General features: G+C 48.5%; 1 protein-coding gene and 2 long non-coding RNA genes across 4 annotated transcripts in view; 1 reads left to right on the top strand and 2 right to left on the bottom strand.

The window, feature by feature from the left end:
• DAAM2 (dishevelled associated activator of morphogenesis 2) overlaps window positions 1-12,307 on the bottom strand; it is a 323,838-nt gene extending 311,531 nt beyond the window's left edge. Inside the window, exon 1 of one of the 2 annotated variants that reach the window (XM_075925085.1) lies at window positions 12,043-12,307. The gene's annotated coding sequence lies outside the window, so the exon portion shown is untranslated. The remainder of the gene's footprint in view (window positions 1-12,042) is intronic. The other variant, XM_006131756.4, reaches the window with a different exon arrangement.
• LOC142828007 (uncharacterized) lies at window positions 1,719-23,271 on the top strand. The gene is made up of 3 exons (XR_012902877.1): window positions 1,719-1,854; window positions 9,081-9,161; window positions 23,135-23,271. It is a non-coding gene; the product is annotated as an uncharacterized LOC142828007 (long non-coding RNA).
• LOC142828008 (uncharacterized) overlaps window positions 18,514-25,323 on the bottom strand; it is a 34,906-nt gene continuing 28,096 nt past the window's right edge. Inside the window, exon 2 of the long non-coding RNA XR_012902879.1 lies at window positions 18,514-18,677. This is a non-coding gene — a long non-coding RNA (uncharacterized LOC142828008). The remainder of the gene's footprint in view (window positions 18,678-25,323) is intronic.

The following is a 25,323-nucleotide window of genomic DNA, read 5'->3' as shown; positions in this document are numbered from 1 at the left end:
GAAAGGGATATAGGGGTCATAGTGGATCACAAGCTAAATATGGGTATGTCTACACTACCCCCCTAGTTCGAACTGGGGGGGTAATATAGTCATACGGAGTTGCAAATGAAGCCCGGGATTTGAATTCCCCGGGCTTCATTTGCATGAAGCCGGCCGGCGCCATTTTTAAATGCCGGCTAGTTCGGACTGCGTGCCGCGCGACTACACGTGGCACGAACTAGCTAGTTCGGATTAGGCTTCCTAATCCGAACTAGCTAGTTCGTGCCGCGTGTAGCCGTGCGGCACGCAGTCCGAATTAGCCGGCATTTAAAAATGGCACCGGCCGGCTTCATGCAAATGAAGCCCGGGGAATTCAAATCCCGGGCTGCATTTGCAACTCCGTATGACTACATTACCCCCCCTAGTTCGAACTAGGGGGGTAGTGTAGACATACCCTATGAGTAGTGTGAGACTGCTGCAAAAAAAGCAAACAAGATTCTGGGATGCATTAACAGGAGTGTTGTGCGCAAGACACGAAAAGTCATTCTACTGCTCTACTCTGTGCTAAATAGACCTCAACTAGAGTATTGTGTCCAGTTCTGGGCACCCCATTTCAAAAAAGATGTGGAGAAATTGGAGAGGGTCCAGAAAAGAGCAACAAGAATGATTAAAGGTCTAGAGAACATGACGTATGAAGGAAGACTGCACGAATTGGGCTTGTTTAGTTTAGAAAAGAGAATACAGAGAAGGCACATGATAGCAGTTTTCAGGTATCTAAAAGGGTGTCACAAGGAGGAGGGAGAAAAATTGTTCTCCCTGGCCTCTGAGGATAGGGCAAGAAGCAATGGGCTCAAACTGCAGCAAGGGAGGTTTAAGTTGGACATTAGGAAAAACTTTCTAGCTGTCTGGGTGGTTAAACACTGGAATCAATTGCCTAAGGAGGTTGTGGAATCTCCAGAACTGGAGGTTAGATAGACATCTATCAGGGGTGGTCTAGATGGTGCTTGGTCCTGCTATGAGGGCAGGGGACTGGACTCTATGACCCCTCAAAATTCCTTCCAGTTCTTGTGTTCTATGATTCTATGATCCAATCCCCACTCAGATCAATAGAAAAGCTCACTGAATTCAATGAATATGAATGAGGTTGTAAGGTGTATAAAACTGGGAACCCAAAACTAATGGATATTTTTGAAAATGCAGTCCTTAGCAACTAGCCCAGCGTAGTATTTCTGGTACATTCTATTGTACAGAGAACATAAGAACAGCCATACTGGGTCAGACAAATGGTCCATCTAGCCCAGTATCCTGTCTGCCCACAGCGGTCAATAACACATGCCCCAGGGGAAGGGAACACAACAGGGAATCATCACGTGATTCCTCCCCTGTCACTCATTTCCAGACAAACAGAGGCTAGGGACACCATTCCTACCCATCTTGGCTAATAGCCATTGATAGACCATGAATCTATAGCTCTTTTTTGAACCCTGTTAAAGTCCTACCCTTTACCACATCCTCTGGCAAGGAGTTCCAGTGTCCCTGTTCCATAACATTCTAAACTGTCATTATAGACTACATTTCAGCCCAGTTTTATGTCTGCCTCCTATTTTTGAGGAAGGAAGAAAATAATCGCAGGTGCAGCAAATGTCACTGTGTTGTCTAAGTCCTTGATTGTTCTTTCAACTCCAAGTCTAGGTGACCTGGAATGTAAACAGAAATGATTGTGCTGCCATTTGCACCTGCAAAAATGGATCCCAATGAAGGCATGTTATGTGGAAGCAATATTTCATAATACCAGTTTTCATTAGTTCTTTTTCAGACATATAGAAACTTGGTCTGAATATCAAAGTACAGGCCTCTGGAGATGGACCATGGAATGTGAGTATTAACAATGTCATGATTAATACAGGAGATGGGGGGATTAAATGGTTACCTATAAAATTTTGCCTCCATTTAAGCATAAAATGTATCATGTGGGGCAGTTGGACATTCACAGCTGAACATGAGTCCCTCAGTAGCTGTATAAATCTATTCTTGATAGGCCCAGGCATAGGTGGAAAACTATTCATGTGTCCCCTGGGGAAAATTTCACCTACTCAGAAAGTGCATCTATTCTTCTCCCCATAGCTCAATAATGCTGAGTGCTAGAGATACTGCTACACTCACACAAGCTAGCTGCCTGATCCCCGCTGCTGAAGAAAGGTTAGGGTCAAGCTTTCTACTTCTGTCACCGGCAACATAGTTCAGAGCCTCTGAACCAGAGCCACAGGGATTCATTCACTGGGACATATGACCCGTAGGGCAGCAAAAATATAGAAAGAAGCAATGAGGGCATGTTCATATCTCAGTAGGGCACAGCAGGAGAACAGTCTGTATTGGCAGGGCTCTGATGTTGTTATAACTTCCTCCCTGTATAATAGTGTCAAAGGAGGCTGACAGATCAAAAAATAGGCAAGAACCACAACTGTCTCACCATGCATTCAGCTGCTGGCATCACAGTTTAATTGGTTCCCGCTGTCTACGTGGCTTTGAAAGTAGCAAAGGACTAAAGTCTCCTCATATTTGGTTAAGATGTTGCTTTCTTTAATCTGATGTGCAGACAGAAATGGAGTCTCCTGCATGGAGGGGATCAGGATTCTGCTGAGGTGGATTAAAGCAGGGGACTCATATCCTAGGCATCCAGACAATACAACCAGCAGTGAGTCAGTGAGAAATCAAGACCCCATTTGCACTAACACACTGCCCTGTTCAGAGAATGTTCATTAGGGAACCAAATCTTCAATCTCTCTCTCTACAGAGGTGTCAACAATTGTTTTGTCCTGTTTACTCTAGCAAAGAAACCAATTTCAGCCAGTTGGGCCAGATCCATTACTGACAATCACTATCAACGAGTCAGTTTTCTAGTGTAGACAAGAATCTAGGAGGCTTAGGCGGAGCAGAGAGGAAAGATAAAAATCAGCAGGGGAAGAAAAATGGAAGGTGACATGCATTGACAACAATGACCATGGAATCCCAGTTAAGAGGAGCCAAATGCGGGAGGGGCATTTGTTTTCTTGAGGGGGCAGTGTAACTTTGGTGTCATAATGTATGTCTGCCAGCAGGTAGGCTAAGAACAGTACTGCAAGAACATTTCCATTATAATCTCCTATTTCAGTTGTTTATAATTTTGGCACCCAATACACACCTCGTTACTCCTCATTTAAAGTAACTTGAGAAATATAGTTCTCCAAACTAAATCTTCTTTCTTTATCCACACTCTGGTTTTTAGGGCAGCCATAAGTTTCTGCCATATATTTTAGTCAAATTGGTCTGTTCAGGCTTCTGAGTGTCACTTTGGCTACATCTACACTGCCGAGAAAAAGTTGGAAAAATATGCAAATTCCAGTTTGCAATTTGCATATCTCCCCCCCCCCCCCAAAAGAAGCTTTCCCAAAATTTGGCCTGCTTACATGAAGCCAAATTTCAGAAAAACCTCCTCTTTTGGAATATCCCCTATTCCTCTCACGGAGAGGAATACAGGGATGCCAAAAGAACACGTCCACTTCTTTGGAAACTGTTCCAAAAAAGCGGAAACATTCCTTGGATGTGGCAGAGCTTTTCTGGGATACCTCTGGTATCCCAGAAAAGCTCTGCAGTCTATACATAGCCTTTGACAGATTTGGCTTCTTTTCCTATTTTGCATAATGTTTCTCGAGGTTTTCCTCTTTTCCTCTTTCTAGTGGTGTCCAAATCATTACTCATTATAGAAATTGCCCTAAATATGTCCATTGTCTTCATGAGGGCAGGGAACTGGACTCGATGCCCTCTCAGGGTCCCTTCCATTTCTAGTGTTCTATGATTCATACCATATTTGAAGCTTTAGATTGGTTTGTTCTACTTAGAATTTCTAATACAGGCAGTCCCCGAGTTAAGCGGATCCGACTTATGTCGGATCCGCAGTTACGAACGGGGCCCGTCTCCCTGGTCTCCAGCAGACCAGGGAGAGGAAGCAAAGCAGCGGAGCACGCGGGCAGCAGACAGCCCAGACGTGTCTGGGCTGTCCGCTGCCCGCGTGCTCCGCGGCTTTGCTCTGCTTTGCTCCCCGTCTCCCTGGTCTGCAGGCCAGGGAGAAGGGGAGCAAAGCAGAGCAAAGCTGCGGAGCACGCGGGCAGCGGACAGCCCAGACGCGTCTGGGCTGTCTGCTGCCCGAGTGTTCTGTGGCTTTGCTCCCCGTCCCCCTGGTCTGCAGACCAGGGAGAGGGGGAGCAAAGCAGAGCAAAGCCGCGGAGCCCGAGGGCAGCAGGACAGCCACGGCACGTCTGGGCTGTCCCGCTGCCCCCGTGCTCCGCGGCTTTGCTCCGGACGCCTGTGGTACAGCAGCTGGGGCACTGCCGGTTGGTCCCGTAGCGCTACGGGACCAACACGGCAGCAGCCCAGCTGCTCTGCCTCAGGCGTCCTGATTCAGCCACTGCTGGTCAGTTTCAGCAGCGGCTGAATCAGGACGCCTGGGGCAGAGCAGCTTGGGTGCTGCTGGGTTGGTCCAGTAACGCCGAAGAGCGGCGGCGCTACTGGACCAACCCAGCAGCACCCCAGCTGCTCTGCCCCAGGCGTCCCCAAGTCAGCCGCTGCTGAAACTGACCAGTGACTGAGTACAGGAAGCCCCTGCTCCGGGCTTCCTGGAATCAGCTGCTGATCAGTTTCAGCAGCAGCTGACTTGGGGATGCCTGGGGTTCTTAAGTTGAATCTGTATGTAAGTCAGAACTGGCGTCCAGATTCAGCCGCTGTTGAAACTGATCAGTTTCAGCAGCGGCTGAATCTGGACGCCAGTTCCGACTTACATACAGATTCAACTTAAGAACAAACCTACAGTCCCTATCTTGTACGTAACCCGGGGACTGCCTGTATTGCAAGAAACCTTTTCCACTGAATTTTAAACATCTTTCACAGATATTTATTTTGGAATGAGTTGATCTGATTATCAATTTATGTTGTAGATTTTGTGACTCTGCTTCATACAGGAGAACAGATATGATGGGCCCCATCATGCTACTTTTTATAATCTTAACAAGTTTATGAAAGTAGTCTGCTGCTTTTGATATTTGTGCTTCACTTCTAGCATGGTGACACCAATATTGTGCATCACAAGGTGAAAATGACATTTCTTCTAGTGTTTGTTCACTTTAATGATTAATTTTTGGGACATTGATAGCCATATATTGCAGATGAACAACCAACTTGTTTTACTGCGAAAACAACAAGGAGTTCAGGGGCACTTTAAAGACTACAATTTATTAGGATGTTAGGGAATAAGCTCTCAGGAGATACAACTCACTTCCACAGATGCTTGAAAAGAAAAGAAAGCAGATTATACAGCTATCCTCTGAAACCTTGTTTGGCTATATTTGCCAAAAGTGAGGTCTTTTCTCCCAGTTTTCCTGGAGACGCATCTTCAGTCCAGGTCTTAAAAATTAAATGGCATCAGTGTACATTGTCTCAAAAAATCTGGGTGTTTTCCCACAAGTCTCTGTAAATTTTAAACAATCAGGACTTCATAGCTCATAAACTAAGTCATCAAACAGCTAAAAGCATTTTTCTACCCTTCAAACAAACAAAAAAGATCTAGGTTTGTTAATGGTCATGAATCAACAGAAATACACATTAAAAATGCTGCTTTGTTTACAGTCAACTTTTTAAAAAAATCCACCAAGGACAGGGAACTGAGAAGAGTTTCTGGGGCTCAAAGCTTGGTTTGACATACAAATGGAAGCTGAACTGGGCAGGAACATGTTTCACCAGCATGAGTCATCTTGGGACACAGTTAAGAGAAAAATTCTTCTTGAACAAAAACAAATGTGGACTTCAAAGCTTGTGACAAGAAACGTCGACTTTAGAGATGATTGTTTTGAGACCAGAAAATCCTGAAAGTAAGCAAGTATTGGCTGTTTAGGACTGGAGTTCATTCCCTGTTGGTGGCAGCATGTGATGGGTCCTTGAAAGTTTATCTAAAGCTTTTCCCAACCTCTTCAGGTTACCTCTCTTTCTCCTGCTCTTCTCCTTCCAGTCTAGTAAAAGCCATTGTTCCTTGCCCAACCTCCGGCTCCAATTCCCTAATTTCTATAAGGGCCTCTGATCCCAGACCTGGTTCCCTTTTCCTGCCTTAAACAAGTCTCTCTGTATCCTTTTCTGTGACTACAGGGAAACACCTTTGATGATAATCCATTCAAGGGGGCTCACGTCTAGACTTCTCATTGTAAGGCTCTGAGTAGCTTCAAATCCCACAAATTGATGGATTTCTCTGGGTCAAATGCACTGCCCCACTTCCCTCAGACATTCCAAAATGCATCAGATCAGAGGTCAATAACTGACACAGGAGAGTGATAGAAATGTAGCCGTGTTAGTCTGGGGTAGTTGAAGCAAAATGCAGGACAATGTAGCACTTTAAAGACTAACAAGATGGTTTATTAGATGATGAGCTTTCGTGGGCCAGACCCACTTCCTCAGATCAAATAGTGGAAGAAAGTAGTCACAACCATATATACCAAAGGATACAATTAAAAAAATGAACAAATATGAAAAGGACAAATCACATTGCAGAAGAGAAGGGGGATGCGGGGGGGTGGGAAGGGGGAGGAAGGAAGGTAAGTGTCTGTGAATTGCTGATATTAAAGGTAGGGAGAGTGGGATGTTTGTGAGTTAATGGTATTACAGGTGATAATTGGGGAAACTGTCTTGGTAATGGGTGAGAAAGTTCAAAGTCTTGTTAAGTCCTTGTTGGCAAGTGTCGAATTCCTCTGAACTGTCATTTATGTTAAAATTCGACAGAATCCTCTGAACTGTCATTTATGTTAAAATTCGACACTTGCCAACAAGGACTTAACAAGACTTTGAACTTTCTCACCCATTACCAAGACAGTTTCCCCAATTATCACCTGTAATACCATTAACTCACAAACATCCCACTCTCCCTACCTTTAATATCAGCAATTCACAGACACTTACCTTCCTTCCTCCCCCTTCCCACCCCCCCGCATCCCCCTTCTCTTCTGCAATGTGATTTGTCCTTTTCATATTTGTTCATGTTTTTAATTGTATCCTTTGGTATATATGGTTGTGACTACTTTCTTCCACTATTTGATCTGAGGAAGTGGGTCTGGCCCACGAAAGCTCATCATCTAATAAACCATCTTGTTAGTCTTTAAAGTGCTACATTGTCCTGCATTTTGCTGACACAGGAGAGACCACCAGACATGCCAGGTAGTGATTAACTACCAAGGTGACAGATACTTTGGATATTAGAGGGACTCTAATGTGAACCAAAAAGCAAACACCATGTGAGAGTTAAAAATTCTACCAGAAAAACTGTTGTGAGAAGCCTATTATTGATTCTCTTCAAAAGTTATATATGTGAATACAGGACTGACATCCAAAAGATTTCAAGATTTCTGTAAGCCCTAACACTGACTCACTGGACCTAAATCTTCTATTACTTAGATTACCATAAATCAGGAGTAAAGCCATTGACTTCAATGGAGTTACACCAGTGTAAAACTGGTATAAGAAGAATAAAATCCACTTTGTAAGTTTGGCACTGTCACTTGGGTCAGCCTGTACAAAAGCAGCGGCTTATTATTTGTGGTGTTACAGTTTGTGTGCACAGATGTCTTAATCTGGGACCCAAAAATAGAGCGCTTCAAAATCTGGTCCTCCATTTCTCTGGGCCAGCTTCTGCTGCCATTTGAACTTTCCAATACAAATGTGTAGTAAATTCACTAAAGTGCCTGGGGTTACTAAAGATTTTCACTAGTGTAAATGTGAGCACACATGGACAGTCTAGTCTGTGCCTCATTTCATCCATTTTTTAAATTGGAGACAATGGGCCAAATTCTCAGCTGGTATAAATTGGAATTCAATTACCACTATGCTAATTTCCCATCTGTGGCCCCACAAAGTCACGGCACCTCCTCCTCAGCCTCCACCTGGCTATGGCTAAGATGGCCATTTATAAGACCAGGGAGTAGAGGTTGGCTGAGGGAGGGGCCTGCGACTCTAGGGTCTATTTCTGCTCCTCTGTCTGTTCACGCATCCAGGCAGAGTTCCATTGGGCGGCATCTACTGGTTCTCTCAAGGCCTTCAAGGGGCAGTGGGTGCTGTCCAGGGCTCTCTGCTCAGTGTCTCCTTCCAGTTCCCTTGTTTTAGCCCCTTGACCCTCACACCTGTCCCTGTTTTCTCTTTGTCTCCCTGGAATTAGCTGGCATCTAGGACTCTTTGGATGCTCCTTGAAGGCTGGGGGAGGGTCCTTTAGATGTGGGCGGGCTAACATCCATCCATCTCCTGGACCCCAATAGGACCACTATGCCAATTTATACCAGCTATGATCCTGGTCCACTCACATTAATCTACTGAGTTTACAAGGGTATTGTGAAACACAGTTAATGTACAGAACTTTGAATGTAATGACCCTGATCCTGTATCACTTACTCCAGTATAAACCAGGAGTGATTCTGTTGAAGTCAGTAGAGCTAGTGGTATAAAACAGATGTCGATGAAAAAAGAATAAGGTTTGACACATGTTATTACACAATCTACCTATCAGAATGGCAGAATATCTAAGGAGGTACATTTTAGGGAAGGAGATTGGAGAGAAAAGCCTAACGTGAAACCACTATCCATATGTAGTTTGAAAAAAAAAACCATGACAACAAACATATGAATTGTTTCATTTGATTATAAATAGAGCAGTTAGGTTTTGTTTGGTTTGGGAACATGATGCTTTCTCTGTGGTGGGTCAGATCTCCAGAGAACTGACCTAAGTTTGAAAATTTACACTAATTAATGAGCTCAGAGCCAGATCTCCCACACACCTTCACCCTTAGTGTCAGGAAATGGGATTCTCCCATTTCTCAACAGTTAGGACATGTGGCTGCCCTAGAATGGCTGGTTATGCTCCTAAGATTCCACAAAAGCCCATGGGAATCTTCCAATGGCTGTCGGGGATGAATCAGAAACAGAAATGCTCCATCTGGAGGATGACTATGTGAGACTGCTCAGCTCTGGTGGGATTTCACTCACCGCCTGAAGAAAAAGAATAGATTCAACAGTTTACAGTCAGTATTCCTTGATTTCAGGCTCAGTCATGCTGGAAAGATTTCCAACCGATTTCAATGAAAGCAGGATCATATCCCAGAGGTACAGAAATCTCAGCTAAGGTAAACTGCAGGTATAGTACCAGTAAGTAAAAAATTACAGAGAAACAAGATGTCAAATGGTTAAGCTGCTTACTCAGCTTTGTAAGATCAGCGGATTGGATTTATAGCATACAATGAAGTTATTTTAAAACTTACTGGGCACACAATGCTTGGCATGAAGCTTTTATCGAGAAATTGTCTCACAGCACCGTGAAGCCAGAATGCAACAAAGAAATCCCCACTGTCCTTTTAGTACAGCATTTGCTTTCTACTGCCTTCCAAAACTCTCCTCCATTTTAGGGTTAGTGCCTATTAATGAAGCAATCAAGTGCAGGCTCTTTCTGTTGAAGCAATCTGATCTATATCAGGGATCATATTTACATATAGCCCAACCACTCATTCTGGGCCACCATATTTTTCTCCTGTAATGTCAGTGGCTCCCCTCCTCATTTGCCCCAAGCAGCTGTGTATGTTGTACTACCTCTCTAGATCATTATGGAAGATCTCATATCCCTCAAGCCTTTTTCAAGCTTTCAAACCTCTCCAGGGAGAGTTGCTCCCCAGCCAGCTGCTCAGCCATGGGTGTATAGGGGGAAAAAAGACATGATCAGCTCTTCAGCACTAATTCCTGAATGTGACGTTCTCTCCTCCATCCCCCACCAGCTCCAGCAACACAGCATGGTACCAAAATACTTCAATGCCAGGCTGAGTCACTGCTGAGCCACCTGAAATTGTCTGCCCAGTCATTGTTACCCTTGTTAATGCTGCCAGCATTTACAGGGGAAAACATTTTTAGCTCCTAACAACTTGTTAAACCCTTTTTAAAGCGTTTTTCTTCATGTAGCCAGCCAGCCAGTGCAATTAGGCTGTTATGAAAAAATGCTTCTTGGAAAAGCAGCTGCCAAGTAGCTGGAAATAAAACCCTATGAAAAATAAATTGAGGACGTTGAATGCTGCTGTGCTATGCCAGCATAAACCCAGAGCTAATGCTTTAGAAGTCACTAGATTTAACTCCAGATTGACGCCATGGTAAATGACGGCAGGATTTAAGCCTCAGCACACACACAATCATGTTCCTTTTCAGTACAATTTAATTTCCTTTAGCTCAGGCAAGCTTGTGTTGCATGGCATGGCATAGTTCAGTCGGATTAGCCCTTGAACATCTGTCCATTGAAACATTGCCCCATTTCATTAGCTGGTATAGGCATTATACCACCCACTCAAGCACTGAGGGAGATTTCTGCAGATGCTCTACATACAAGAAACCTGGATCTGCCTGATTCAGCTTAAAAGAGCCAAGTATATTTTTTCAGCTTCTCCTCATCCAATTCTGTCTCCACTCCCAAGAAGAAACATATTTGCAGACTTATAGTATTACAGAAACAGCAGCATTTTTGTGTGTGTGAGATTGCTACTTGGTTGAAGCCAATTACTGACATCACCAACTATCTTGTACAATTCACACCACTTCTGCTGCTCATCGTAACTCATTGCCATCCCTCGCAATACCTGCATTGATCAAATTCCCTGTCTGTCTCTTGCTAATGAGGTTAGTGTCCCTGAACAATACCAAACGCTCTTGCCTGTCTGAACAAGGAAATCTAAAATGGATTATTGACTTCAAGGTGCTGTGATCTGGTTAAAGGAGACAAAATCTAAGCAGCAATGATCACATTGAACAACTCAGTGTGGCATTGGCAGCATCCAGATCTGTTCAGAACAACTATTCATGACACAGATAGAGACTTGTCAGAGTGAATGTGTATGTACAGAGGTGGCTAATTTAATTACATTAACAATAGCGAGTACAGTACATTCAATTTTTATAAGAAATAAGTACCTAAAACCTTTGCCCTGTAGTTAATATGCCTTTTTTAATGGAGAAGACTTCACAAATTGCTTGAAAATCCTCTGGGTTGTAAAGATAGAAAACAATTATTTTCATTGGGATTCAGAATGCTGAGCTATGCTGTCAGTCCCTTAATGTGTTATTCCTGGGGACATATGTTCACCATCCTCCTCCTTTCTATAGCAGCTACCTTCCTCAGGGCACAGTTAATTTTTTGACTTGAGAATTAGCAATTCCTTCCTTCTATATAATAACCAAATTCCCCCAGAGAGCAAATGGCACAAGGTTATACAGCACTGAGGTGCTTAGTATTCAGGTCTTCATAAATGGTAGCTAATAAGCATTTACGTATCTGCTCCCCTGAGAAGCCTGACAAACAGGATTGGACAAAAGCTTCAGAGGGATAGCCGAGTGAGTCTGTAACATGAAAAACTTAAAAAACAACAAATAGTCTAGCAGCATCTTAAAGACTAACAAAACATGTAGATGGTATCATGAGCTTTTGTGGGCAAAACCCACTTCTTCAGAACTCTGTGCCAGTCTCAAGGACCTTTGCTTCTGAAAATGATAAACAAATCTCTCACTGTTAAATGTTAGAAATGAAAAAGTTAAAAATAAATTATATAATGTGAAAAATCTGAAGAAAGTTTTATCTTGTCTGGGGTTTATTTTGGGTTTAATTGTCCTGCTACCAGAACATTTCAATCCCCAAATAATTTGGTAGCTTTCTAAAAATCTCTCACACACACACACACACACACACACACACACACACACACACACACACACACACACACACACACACACACACACACACACACACACACACACACACACACACACACACACACACACACACACACACACACACACACACACACACACACAGTTAGCCCCTATGTATACACATGAGAGAAACAAACTGCCAAACTCAAATCATCTGAGCTCTCAAACTGTCTCCAGATTGTTTTAGAAAAGAAAGGAAAGCAGAGCTTGCCTGAAGGGTTTTTTTTTTCATAAAGAAATAAGAAGTGCTGCAGAAGCTGCACTTACATTGTAGTCCCCATGTCCTACGCAGTTTCCCCCTTTCTGCAGTCCTATAATCCACACAGAGCAGGACTTGTCCTTCACCTTTCGCTCTCTGCTCCGTACTGTACTGGGACTGGAACTGCTGCTGTTTTCACTTTCAGACCAGCCTCCCTCTTCAAAGCCTCTGACGTCATTCAGCCTCTAAGAGATATTTATGGCATGAATGGTTTAAAGTTTCCCTAGGTAGAGTTTGGATTGCTGTTCTTTGGGATTTCTAACTTTCATACTTTGATGAAAAACCTCCCAAAGGGGAGGGTGGTTGTCTGGGAGGGGTACAGATGTGGACGGGGGAGAGGGGTGGAACAGTAGGAAGCAGACAATGAAGGCAACTGTTTCAGGCTCTGGCCAAAACAAATCAAAACTCTTGTTCCTTTCTGCCTTCTGTAAATACATCCAGGTCCAAGAGGTAAACGTCTTCCACACAGAGCCCCATTTACAATAGTAGTTTTTTGGAGGGTGCCTCAATTGCAGTGTGCAGTCCACAGATGCTATTCATATTGAGCCTGTTGCGTTTGGCAGAGAGGGCATCTTTAGCATACCACACCCTATGGCACTGGACTATCCCTCTGCTGTTTCCCGCCTGTGTCAGGATTTAAGTCAGAGATGAATGAATCAGTCCTTCCCTAGCTTCCCCTTTACTGTCTGCCCCTTATGTTTGGAAAAGTCTCCTCATGAACATATGCCCAGCTGAATCCCTCTCCCCCTCTCATCCCTTAGAACATTCTAGCACAAGTGGCAGTCCTTCACTGTGTTTGCTGTGTATTGTATTCTATCTAGAACAAGAAGCAATGGGCTTAAACTGCAGCAAGGGAGGTTTAGATTGGACATTAAGAAAAAGTTCCTAACTATCAGGGTAGTCAAACACTGGAATAAATTGCCCAGGGAGGTTGTGGAATCTCCATCTCTGGAGATATTTAAGAGTAGGTTAGATAAATGTCTATCAGGGATGGTCCAGGCAGTATTTGGTCCTGCTGTGAGGTCAGGGGACTGGACTTGATGATCTCTCGAAGTCCCTTCCAGTCCTAGTATTCTATGATTCTAGTCATAGCTCACTTTTTGAAGCAGGGACCTGGTATTTCTTTAGCACAGCTCACATATTGCACAGCGTGGCACAGTTTACCTGCTGTGCTGGGTATATACTTACAATCTTATACAGGCAGTCCCCGACTTACGCGGATCCGACTTATGTCGGATCCGCACTTACGAACGGGGCTTTCTCGCCCCGGAGGTCGAGGTGGAGGATTGCTGCCTGCGAGCTCTGGGGCGAGAAAGCCCCGTTCGTAAGCTGCTCCCGGTGCCCCTGGTCTGCTGGAGACCATCTCCAGCAGACCAGGGGCACCGGGACTGAAGTCGCAGCAGCGGCGGGTTCCCGGGCTTCTGAGGCTTTGCCAGAGCAAAGCCTCAGAAGCGCGGGAACCCGCCGCTGCTGCGGCTTCGCTCCCGGTGCCTGTGGTCTGCTGGGGACGGTCCCCAGCAGACCACGGGCACCGGGAGCGAAGCTGCAGAGCAAAGCTCATAAGTAGTCAGCTCATAAGTAGTAGCATTAATGTACAATTGGACTTGAAGAGCTAAATTTACTCCCACTGTAATCCTATTGAGGAAATGGAGATATGTTAAGGATGAATTTGGCCCCAGAGCCCTAAAGCATTATTACAGACATTAACTAATGAATCCCGAGATCCATGTTGTAAGGTCAGTAAGTGTCATTAGCCTTACAGATAAGGAAACTGAGGCCCAAATTTGCCCACTGAGGACACGTCTACATAGTAGGGCTACAGTCAAATTAAGCTATGCAACTTCAGCTACATCAATTGTGTAGCTTAAATCAAAATAGTTCCATTTGGCTTTAGGCGCTGTCTACACAGCAGGAAGTTGAAGGAAGAACACTCTTCCTTCGACTTCCCTTACTCCACATGAAATGAGGGTTACCATTAGTTGGAGTAAGAAGTCCTTGAAATAAAGGCTTGTAGTGTAATTTTGAAATAACGTCAATTATTCCAGCGTTTCTCAAACTGTGAGTCCTGACCCCCCCGAAGGGTTGCGAGCAACTTAGAGGAGGGTCATGAGCAACTGAGAGGGGGGTCGCGGTATCACAAGTTTGAGAACCCCTGAATTATTCCAAAATAAGGGTTCATCTACACTTCACCGGGAGCTCAAAATAAGCTACACAATTTGAGCCACACAAATTGTGTAGCTTATTTTGAGTTAATTTTGAAATAACTTATTTTGAAACTTGGCACTGTCTACACAGCACTTATTTCAAAATAAATCACGAGGAGTAACGGGGAAGCCTAGTGCGCACTAGTGGACATTTAAAAATGGCGGCGCCCGGCTTTATGCAAATGAAGCCCGGGAAATTCAAATCCCGGGCTTCATTTGCAACTCCAGTTGCCTACATTACCACCCTAGTTCGAACTAGGGTGGTAGTGTAGACATACCCTCACTTATACTCTCAAAAATAGACCTTAAGCAAGGCTTGGCTGGTGTATAGGCCTCAGGCTGGCATTCTGCATATGGCGAATTTCACCACTGGTGAATATTCACAAACGATGTCATCCCTTCTGCAGTTTATCTTGCAGATTCTCAGGCCATCATGTACAGCAGGGTTTTTCAACTAAAATATAGAAACTATCATATATCTAGATATTGATGTTTAAATACTGGCTACTATGCCTATACAGCAACTTTCAAAACAAGGCTTACATCTGCATTTACATCCTGACAGTTCCCCCAGGAGTAAGTATAGTCACTCTTCAATAACATCATAACGGTAAAAACATTTTTTTTTATTTTCCTTGTATAGCTGTGCAAATGAGCATGTAAGCACAGTCCACAGCAATTCCACCAGGGGCATGTGTTATGCATTTTAAAATTTGCCTCAAAATGCATTCACAGGACTGGCTGCAGCCTTTTGGTGCTACAACACAAGAAAAAAAAGGAAATTAAACCCCAAAGCCTAATTTCAAATATTATCAATGCTGCCATAGAGGAGCACCATTGGCCTCCCTTGTCTAGTATGCTGCCTCCAGCAGTGGTTAAATACCTGGTGATTCAGAACAAGGAGAATGGAGAACACAATGAACCTGGCAGTTGTTGGATGGAATATTCTATAGAGAAAAGGGGGAGGAATTCTTTCTCCCCCTCCCTGAGATGATCAGTTTACACCCTGAAGCATGAGGTTTGAGATGCTGGGTTTCTTACTCTAGCTGGCATAGCTGTGGCTGTTATTTCTGTATATAATTCAGTTTGGAAACCTACCAGGTTTCACTCAAATCCACAAAAGTCAGGAAATGCAGAGTTATGGCATATGGTAGTGAGTATAGGGACTCAAAAGCCTGCACAAAGCTTTCCATTTATTCTCGGAAGCACAAGGTGTTGGCCAAGGTCGACTGTATACACTGGAGCCGGAAGGTGGAAATTCCACCTCATGCTAGCTCTGATTAAGCTAGCACACTAAAAATAGAAGTGTGCCCTGGTGGTGGGAGCAGAAGGAGGGGCTAGTCATCTTGAGTACAGAGGTCTCAGATGGGACTGTACTGAGAGCAGCTCACGTGTCCCACTGCTTCTCATAGGCGTGCGCAGCACATTTCATTAGGGTGTGCACCTAAATAATTTTTTTAAAATATACTCTTTGACCCCCATTAGCCACGCCTCTGGAGGTAATACTTTCGGGGCAATATGAACACATGACCAGAAATAAAAGGTGTCATATGACACCTCCCCCCAAGAACTTTTCTCACCATCCTCTTATCAATAGGGATTAGTTTGGCCCTCACCAACCCCCCCGCCATGCAACTATCCTGCAATTGCATTATCCCAATGTGTGTGACATTAACTTGGGGGGGGGGGGGGGGGAGAGGCTGGGAGAAGTGTTCCCTCTAAGAATTTCCTCCCATGAGCACAATACATTTTGTGTTGTGCACCAGTACTGAGTTTGTGGCTTGTTTGGATGTACCACTGTGGCAGCCAAGTTGTTAATAAATATCTCATGAACCTCTACCTTTTCCCTCTGCTGCCATGTCTCCTCCCCTTGCTCCATCATCTCCCCCTGGTGCCCGCTTCTCCCCCCCCCAAACCCTCACACATCTCTGTTGTCCTGACTCCTGCCCTTCTCACTGCCCTCAGCCTTCCTGAGACTTGCCCCCCTCCACCAGCCCTTCTCTCCCCCCCCCGTGCCCTCTTCTCCAGTAGTCCCACTCTGATCATGTGAGCTACCCCTCCTCATCCCCTCTCCTAACACCTCTCTCTACACACCTGCCCTGCCTCTCTCCTCTGGTCCTGGTCCCTCCCCTGCAGGTGTCTGCCATTCTGCTTCATTCCCAGAATCCCCTGGCACTTGCACCTTCCCTTACCCCTGCACCCTCCTCGTGCTTCCCCCTTCCTTCACTGCTCCTGCCCTTTTCCCTCTTTTTCCCTGATACCCACCCCCTCACCACCCTCTGCCCCGTTACTCTCATGCCCCTGTGCCCTCACACATGCCTTTCTCCATCCCCGCCTTCCTCATGCCCAACCCTTCTTTCAAGCCTTCTCCCAGCACCTCCCTTTCTCCCCTCTAGCCCCCAAAGCCCTTCCTCTCACCTCTCCTAGCATCATCCTGTCCCCCCTCTCACTGGCACTTCCCCTCCTGACCTTTTCCTCATTGTCTCCACTTGGCCCCCTGGCATTTGTCTCTCTCCTCTACCCTGTCCCTTGGTGCCTTCTCCTTTCTTCTCCTGACCTGCCCCCCTCCCCTCAGCACAAGCCCCTTCCTCTATGACCCTTTCCACCTATTTTTCCCTCCTCTTCCAGCAGCCACCAGCTGGTCTGTAACAGAATTCTAGGGTCGCCCTGACTGTCACCCTTCTGCTGCTCCCCCTACTCTGTCTTTCTTAGGTTTCTCAGCCTCCTTTTGGGCCACAAACCCCTACCCAGCAGTCTCTGGTTCCCAAAGTTCCGGCAGTCTCACCATCACTTGGTGCCTGCACTGGCTCCGACTCGTAGGGTTACCAGGTGTCCAGTTTTCTACCGGACAGTCCGGTTTTTGGGCCCTCTGTCTGGTAAAAAAAATCTAGAAAATACCCAACACGTGCACTGTCTGGTATTTCCTGGTTTTCCGGCTGGGCGCCAGACTGAAGCCTGGCGGCGCCGGGGGAAATGACTGGAAGGTGGGGCGTGATGGGCACTGGGAGCCTCTAGTCGAGTCTGATGTCTTGGGGAGGAGGAGAAGCCCTGTCCCTGAGCATGTTGTGGAGCTGCAGCTGGGTTATCAGGTAGACCACCCCAAAAAAAACAAACACACTTGATCATGGATGGGAGCGGGGGCTGGCCAGGAAGAAGGGGAGGCGGGAAGCAGAGGTGGTGGGGGGTCAAAGGCCACAGGGCTGGCTGGGAGGAAGAGGGGGCCGGGAGGAAGGAGGTGCAGGAAGCAGAGCTGAGGGTTGAGGAACGTGGGGTTGGCTGGGAGGAAGAGGGGGACTGGGAGGAAGAGGGGATGGGAAGCAGCTGTGGGGGGCAGGGGCCAGCCGTGCTGCCTCCAACCCTGGGCCCCCCTCCCTAGGCCAGCCGCACTGCCCCCGACTCCAGGCCCCCCCCGACCTCAGCCCAGCCACGCTGCCCCCAACTGCAGCCCAGCCGTGCTGTCCCCTACCTCGGGCCCCCCCTCTCCGGGCCGGGCCAGGCCAACCGCGCTGCCCACAACCCCGGGTCCCCCCTCCCCGGGCCAGCCGTGATGTCTGCGACCCCAGCCTCCTCCTCCCCAGGCCAGCTGCGATGCCCCCGACCCTGGGACCCCCTCCCCAGGCCAGCAGTGTAGCCCCGGGCCAGCCACACTGCCCCCAACCCGAGGCCTCCCCGACCCCAGCTCAGCCCCGCTGTCCCCAACCGCAGCTCAACCGCGCTGTCCCCGACCTCGGCCCCCCCCCCTCCGGGCCGGGCCGGGCCAACCGCGCTGCCCACAACCCTGGGTCCCCCCTCCCCGGGCCAGTCGCACTGGTCCCAACCCACCGGGCCAGCCGTGCTGCTCCTGACCCGACCCCCCCCCCCCACCAGCTGCACTGCTCCCGAGCCGAGCTGAGCCGAACTGATGCCTGGGCTAGCTGCACTGCTCCCAATCCCCTGCCCGGGGCACACCCCCCACCTTCCTGCCTGGGGTTTAAACTTACCTCGCTTGCCGGGGAGGTGGGGTGACGATGCTGCTCCCTGCCTCCTGTTTCCCTGGGGTCCTAAGACCTGCCACAGTTGGCCATGCATGCGTGGCAAACCCGGTGCAGCATCCATTCCCCAGTGCCCCAAGGCGGCCTTTTGAAATATTAGGGTGTGCCTGGGCACATCTGGCACACCCTGTGTGCACACCTATGCTGCTTCTGTTGCTGAGCTACACTTGTATTTCTAATGCCCTCTTATTGACCTAGTGCACCTATGTCTATCTGAGTTGAAGTATATCACCAGCTCCAGCATAAAGGGAAACTCAGATGCACCTGGCTCTTTTCTATTTGCTTTGCAAGCCAGAAGCACAGAATCCTCCTGCATATTCAGCCTCGAAGGCCTGATTCTCCATAGCCCTGCACTTGCATCCTCCTCCTGGTGTACAGGCCTCAAGCTTGCATTCTTATGCAGAGTATCTGTAGAAATATGCCAGAGAAACAGCATGGGCAACTTTAATTCTGGCATTTCCATACTCTTGAGTGTTTAGCTTAGCCCCTTAAGGTTCTTTTTTGTATGTAACTTGATAGGATTTTAAAAAGAAAACAGACCCCCCCACACACATGCCAAAATTCCATACTTCCCCCCCCCCCCACACTTAATGGTCAGCAACCTCAGGACATTCATATTCAGCACACAAAAAGAATAATGGCTAGCAATAGGAGGCTGTTATGGTCTATGTGGATCAGCCATTTCACGGTGATGTGCCATACACTTTGGCAGTGAGTTTTAGAACTATTTGCTAGACAACATAAGTACATAAGAACAGCCAGACTGGGTCAGACCAAACGTCCATCCAGCCCAGTATCCTGTCTGCCCACAGTGGCCAATGCCAGGTGCCCTAGAGGGAGGGAACACAACAGGTAATCCTCACGTGATCCCTCCCCTGTCACCCATTTCCAGACAATAAATTAACACTGGATATCAAGGCTCCTGGGTTCTATTTCTGGCTGTGCAGGTAAGTGTGGTCTAGTGGTTGCAGTCAGCATAGCCATTCACATATATTTGGCATATCCGTTCTGAAACACAGTGCGATTAATTGAGACTTGACTGTCATATTAGAGATTTATGTTTAATTACCAGATCTTCCAAAACTGAACTTGTGAAATCTTAGTTACTCCATCTACAAAATGGGGTAATTATGCTTGCCTGCCTCCTATGATAGGGTCATGAGAGCTTGATCAATATTAATTCTGTGCACTTCACAACGTTCACAAACACTAGTCAATAAAAAAGTGAGATAAGTTATCTGGGCCTTCTGGCTCCCAGATGAACACTCCTATTACAAGTCATATGTGAAGAAGTGAGATCCATAACCTCATGTATGATAAATACATTTATGATTTGATCAAAGCTATTTTTAGTAAAAGTCATGGACAGGCCACAGGCAAGAAAAAAAATCATGGCCTATGACTTGCCCATGACACATACCAAAAATATCCCTGATTGAATTGGGGGTGGAGGTGGCTTTTAGGGAAGCAGCACACAGTAGCAGTAGGGGAAGCCCATGGCACCAGCTGACGGAGATGGGGGGACCCATAGGGCCTGCTGCCAGGGAAAACCCCAGGAACTGCTCCAGTCACCACTGGGAGGAGCACCAGGGCCAACCGCTGCTCCAGCCTCCCTGCAATTGCTGCCCAGAGCTGTTGAGCTGTAGTGGCTCCCAATGGTCCCAGGACTGGTGCTTAGGTGATCCCTGGGGCCAGCCATGTCAGCCACTGCTCAGGCAGTTCCCAGGGTGACTCATATCAGCTGATGCTCAAACAGTTCCTGGGGCCTGCTATATAGGCTGCTACTTGGGACCAGCTGCCCGGGGCTGCCAAAACAGTGACCGGTGAGGCTGGCTGAAGGGCTGACCTAGTGGCTGGCTGCAGTGCTTCTCCAGCAGCAGCTGGTGTGGTTGTTCCCAGGTCTGTGCTGGGGTCAGCCACACTGGCCCCTGTGGAAGTCATGGAAATCTCAAGAAGTCTTAGAATCCATGACTTTCACTACCACTGCAACAAATATGGAACCCTAATCATGTATCTTTAACCTCCTTTGGTGCCCTCTGTCCAACAGTTAACTCACATGAGTAACAGTTTGAAGGATCAACCTTAAAACCCTTGAACTGTGGGATATTTGTCTCTTTAAGTGGATGAAAAACAGGCCTACTAGGTAAATGAAGGATTATGGCTGTGGTAGGGTAAACACTTGGCAGAACACAAGTTTGGATTTTGGACTCCCTGGAAAGCAAATACGTGGGACCAGCACCATCAAACCACTGGAGAAGAGAGACAAAAGTGACAGATCTAAAAGTGTACATTAAGGTTAAAATCTTAGTTTGATGTTCTGAGCACCTTCGACTCCTATTGACTTCTATTACCTTTGAGTATGCTCAGTACTTCACAGAGTCAAGTCTCTTATGCTTATGGCCAGGCCTGATTATTACTTAACAGACAGGGGAAAAAAGAGTCTTCACAGCAGGTTGTGGTATACTGTCCAAGGAGGCTAATGATATCATTAAATTCTTATTACCACTTTGTACTAGGACTGCACAGCTGCAAGACTTGAGTCTCCTGGGGGACAGGAATGAGCATACATGTATTCATAGACTCCTGAAGGAAGGGTGATACAGCAGCAGAAAAATGTCTCACAGGTAGCCACAAGTATGTGCTACGAACCTTCCTGGAGACACCGAAACTCTGATAGAAAGTATAAAAGTGCATGGAATAAATTCAGAATTAGTAAGATATAATGCCTACTGATTTCGGTAGAACTGTATCCTTTTACACCAATTCTGAATTTGGTCCCACTTATTGCATTTTCTTTATCCAGCCCTTGCTGCAATGTAACCTTGCTCAAAGAATTGAAGCAGAGGAAACCAAGGGCTACATCTACACTGCAGACTTCTTGAGCAAGAATAGCCATTCTTGTGCAAAAACTTGCGGAGCATCTACACTACATGCACATTCTTGCGCAAGTAAATTTACAGTATGGCATCGGAACAGAGGGTTTCTTGCGCAAGAGCTCTGACGCTCCATACAGAGAAGAAGGCTTCTTACGCAAACGCTCTTGCGCAAGAAGCCAGTGTGAACGGGCAGCAGGGAGTTTTTGCACAAGAACTGACCTCCGAGGAAAAAACGCAGGTGGCCGCTTGGATGCTTCGTACCCGCACTCACAGCTCGCTACTTCCTGCTTGCCAGACTCCCCCTTAAAGGCCCAGGCACCCTGAAGATGCTGCATGGCAGCAGCAGCATAGCTGGCAGCTCTCCACCACATGGCTCTGCCCTGCTGCACCTAGGAGCTCCCAGATCTCCACTCCAGAGCCACCCTGTGAGCCTGCACCCTCACCCGAGCAGCCACCCCAGGGCTCCCAGCAGACCCGGAGGGGCAGCAAGCGGTGAGCCCCTTGCTGGTCCAGGGCTGAGGTCGAGGCCCTCCTGGACCTTTGGGCGCAGGAGGAAGCCTTCCATGACTCCTGGTCCCAGCGACGCAACGCGGACATCTTCGGCTGCATAGCACAGGCACTGGGGGAGCAGGGTCACCCAACCCGGAGCCTTGAACAGGTCTGGGCCAAGGTCAAGGAGTTGCGCCTGGGCTATGTCAGGGCCACTGAAGATGAGGGGGGCAGGAGCCGACACCAGCCCCCACTATGACCACCTCCATGCCATCTTTGGGGTGATGGCAGTCCAAGGGCCCTCGCCGGCAGTCGACACCGGACTGCGCACCCCGGTGGTCAGGCCGCCTGACCTGAAGGAGGAGGGTGACCTGACCACCACATTGGAGGATGAGGGAGAGGACCACACCAGCACCATCGCCCTCCACATCAAGCCAGTGCCCAGCAGCCAAGACGTCTCCTGGACCTTGTCCGAGGCCAGTGACGGATCCTCCAGTGAATGTTGTGATTCTCACTCGCAAGGGCGGGGGAGCTGGGTGCCCAGGGCGGGAAGGGGGGAGCATCACTCAGGCAGTTCGATATGCATGCCATGCAGCAGTATGCAGCACGTACAACCTAGTGCAGCCTGACTGTGTGGCATGTGGCTGTGGTAGGCAGCTCCAGGGCATACCTGGAACCCTGCTGCTCTCACACGTCCTTGCCCAGGGGAAGGAGGATGCCGTCTGGAAGCAGACAAGCCCCAAGGGTGCAGGCCAGACCCCACTCATCCTGAAGGGTGCCATACACAGACAGCACGCATCCATGCCTGCCTGTGCGACACAGCAGCTGCTCCTGGGAAAAGCGCAGCGAGCCACCCCTGTGAGCGCAGCCCCCATGGAGCCCCTCGGCTGCTCCCGACCCCTCTGCTGACCCCACAGGAATCTCCCCACTGTAGCCACACACTTCCCTGGGCTACTTGTCCGAGGGCTGGGGGAGGAGGTGCGTAGAAGCAGGCAGCCCGAGCCTCTGGCCCAATGAGTCTTGCTGCAGGGACAGAACACTCCCCAGTAGCCCTGGCTCTGTCTCCAAGGAAATCAATGACAGTAATCCAAGAACCTCGTCTGCCACACTTGCTCCCATGCAATGTGGGGATGTGCACGCAAACATGACTACAGCATCAACAGTGTATGCTCACAGACAGTGAGAAGAGTAGAAGTCATGTGCTCAATCTTGGAGAGGGAGTGTGCACAGTGCTGCGCAGACACACACTGCAGTTAAGTGGCTAGGACACAGACAAAGTCTTCATTCACAGTTATGTGTTCCAGTGTTACAATCCATGGAGGATCACTTCACTCCCAGGATTTTGAGCTAGTCCTTACGTGAACACACACACAGGGGACCAATTGGGCCCAAGCCACAGTTGTGTGGTGTCACACAAGGCTCAAGGAGGAGGGCACGGGGCTCAGGGACACTGTTTGCAGGGCTGACTGACCATCTCGCCATTTTCTGTGCTTTCTGCAGTGGGACCACCCGGGAGTGAGGGACCCTCCAGCCCTGTGGCAGTAGCACTGATGACCCAGGCACCAGTCAGATGGGCCAGGCAGCGTGACCAACTTCTCCAGTGTCACACGCAGGCCATGGAGAGGATGGAGGAGGCGATCAGCACCAAGCTGCATGCTGACCAGGAGTGGCAGCAGCAGGCATGGGGCCGGTTCCTCCACCGCTGCAACCACATGTACCACAGCATCACTGGGCTGACGACGCACATTGGCCATGTGGTGCACTATGGTATGGCCTTACCCCACCCTGTTGCCCTCCCTGCTGTGCCCATGCCCCCTCCCCCACGCTGTACCCTGTCCTGCCCACCTCCCTGTGCTGCCTGCCCCAACCTGGGCTGAAGGGCACCAAGGCCTCCACACCTGCAGATGTGCTGGGAGAAGCCACCCCTCTGAACAATAACTCCCCCTCCTAGTTGAGAGCCCCTTCCTCCTCCCCCTCCCAGTTCAGAGTCCCCTCCCACTGCCCACCCTTCGTCCCCATGTAAATAAATACAGTTTATTGTTGTTTACACAAAAACAGTTGTGTTTATTGGGAGATGAGGGAAGGGGGGAGGAAGGAAGTGTTGAGGATGGGAGGGAGATGTAGATGGGAGACAGAAGTGACTCTAGTGTGGGCTTTGGGAGAACATCTCCTTCAGGGCCTCCCAGATGCGCACCCCATCATGGTACACCTGCCAGATGGTGGCTGTCCAGGGTTGCTCGAACGCCTGACCCTTACCTGCCATCCACCTTGGGAGAAAGGCCTCCCTCTTCCACTCCACTATGTTGTGCAGCACTCAACATGCTGCTACAATCTCCGGGATGTTCTGCCCTCCCACATCAAGAGACAGGTGAGCAGGCAACAGAGTCTCGCCTTCAGCCATCTGAAGGCGCACTTCACCTGGTTGCGGGCCCGGTTCAGGTGCAGGTTGAATGTTTCCCAGCCAAGGTCCATGTGTCTGGTGTACGGCCGCATCAGCTACAGCATGAGGGGATAGGCCGCTTCCCCCACAGTGGCATGCAGACATCCCCAACTGTAAATTCCTGCTGGGGAAAGAAAGTGCCCACCTCCATCCTGCGAAACAGGCTGGAATTTCTTAGGATGCGGGCATCATGTGCCCTCCCTGACCATCCCCCATAAATGTCCGTGAAGTGGCCTCAGGGGTCCACAAAGGCCTGGAGCACCATTGAGAAGTACCCCTTCCAGTTGATGAAGTGGGCCACTCGATGCTCCAGTGCCCGTATGGGAATGTGGGACCCATCCACGCCTCCCCCACAGTTGGGGAACCGCAGGGCAGCGAAGCCAGCTATGGTTGCGTTCACATCCTGCAGGCGGATGACCCTCTTGAGCAGGATGTCATTGATGGCTCTGATGACTGCAGGGCACACAGAAACACTGGGAACACACAGAATGAGGCAGGGTGTGCCCAACCCCCTTTTGATGCCATCTCCCCTCAAACACACAAGGGCCTCCTTACCCCGGACCTCCCCACACCAGCAGGGCCCTCCCCCACCCCGTCTTCGCCCCAGCCTGGAGTCTTCCCTTCTCCCGGGGATTTACCTGCAACCCTCCACCCCCCAGGGATTTACCAGCATCAAGATGGCACCCACCGAGGACCTGCCCACCTGAACTGGTGTACCACCAAGCGGTAGCTGTCCGGGGTGGCCAGCTTCTACACGGCAATGGAGACTCTCTTGTTGACAGGGATGGTGGGCCACAGCTGAGTGTCGTGTCTGAGGAGTGCAGGGGTGAACCAGGCATACAGCTCCAAGAATGTCTGCTTCTGCAACCTAATGTTCTGGAGCCACTGCTGGTTGTCCCATTGCTCCAGGACCAGCCGATCCCACCAGTCAGAATTGGTGTTGAGTCTCCAGTGATGCCTCTCCACAGTGGGGCAGGGATGCCACAGCAAAGCCACCGCATCCAGGGAGAGGGAGTCCAGAGTGAGCTCGGCATCATGCTCATGCAGGAGTAGTGAGGCAGCATAGAGCAGAAGCTGCATGCACTCCACAATGGCCGTGTGAGGCCATAGCAGGCACAGGGCCATCTCTGGCTCCATGGCAGAGCAAGGAGAAGGCAGAAGTCCCCAAAGGCACTAGGGCACAAGCTGTGGTGTCCAAAGAGGCTGTGGGCAACCACAACAGGCACTGCTACAGCATTCAGTCCCTACC

Source organism: Pelodiscus sinensis, chromosome 3 (assembly GCF_049634645.1).
Source record: "Pelodiscus sinensis isolate JC-2024 chromosome 3, ASM4963464v1, whole genome shotgun sequence".
NCBI classification, from domain to species: Eukaryota; Metazoa; Chordata; order Testudines; family Trionychidae; genus Pelodiscus; species Pelodiscus sinensis.
Note: the sequence above shows the minus strand (reverse complement) of the source record. Positions and strands in the feature narration are given on the sequence as shown.